The following is a 776-nucleotide window of genomic DNA, read 5'->3' as shown; positions in this document are numbered from 1 at the left end:
AATTCAAAATTCGCGATACTTTTTGAACAGACCTCGTATATATATATACATATCGAATAAAATTTTCCTCAGAAAGGATGTTTTGAAATATAACTTAAATAAATACTTTCATTATGCTTACATCCTGCTGTTTTACGTTTAAATCTTTGCATAAGAGCGATATCGCTAAAAGTTGAATTAATCCAACTTTTCAACAGTGTTGCAAGCGACAAAAAAGTGGGCAAATTGAAGGAGAATTCAGTCACGTGATCATTTATCGCTGCAACAAGCGACATCATAAAATTGTATTTTAAAGGTATAATTATGCCACCATACGATAGTCAGTTTTCATTGTCTCATTAGGTTTTGTCAATTCCCGCTTATATTTTAATTACTAATTTTAGGTGTATAAACTTACGTTATATTTCAGCGATATAAATATTAAATAAACCTTAGATGAAGAATTGTTATAAAATGGTGATGCACATCCATCTATTTTCTAATTTTTACGTAAATATTTTCTAAATTTTTACGTAGATTTTTTTGCGACAAATATGTATAATATATAGTCTAAACATGCGTAAGCAGTCGTTTTAGAAGTTAAAGAATAGATAAAGAATAGATAAAGAAAGAGAGATAAGTAAATATATACTCTTCTCGCTCGCAAGATTTTGACAAAAATGCCTTATAGTGTGACTCTCTTATTATATAAGTAATTCTTATTATATAAGTAACTTATGTGAATAAAAAAATGAAATTTACCTAATAATCTATATTTTAACTGTTTTATTTAAAGT

The sequence above is a fragment of the Trachymyrmex septentrionalis genome, unplaced genomic scaffold (genome assembly GCF_001594115.1).
Source record: "Trachymyrmex septentrionalis isolate Tsep2-gDNA-1 unplaced genomic scaffold, Tsep1.0 scaffold79, whole genome shotgun sequence".
NCBI classification, from domain to species: Eukaryota; Metazoa; Arthropoda; class Insecta; order Hymenoptera; family Formicidae; genus Trachymyrmex; species Trachymyrmex septentrionalis.
This window is presented reverse-complemented; position numbering follows the sequence as displayed.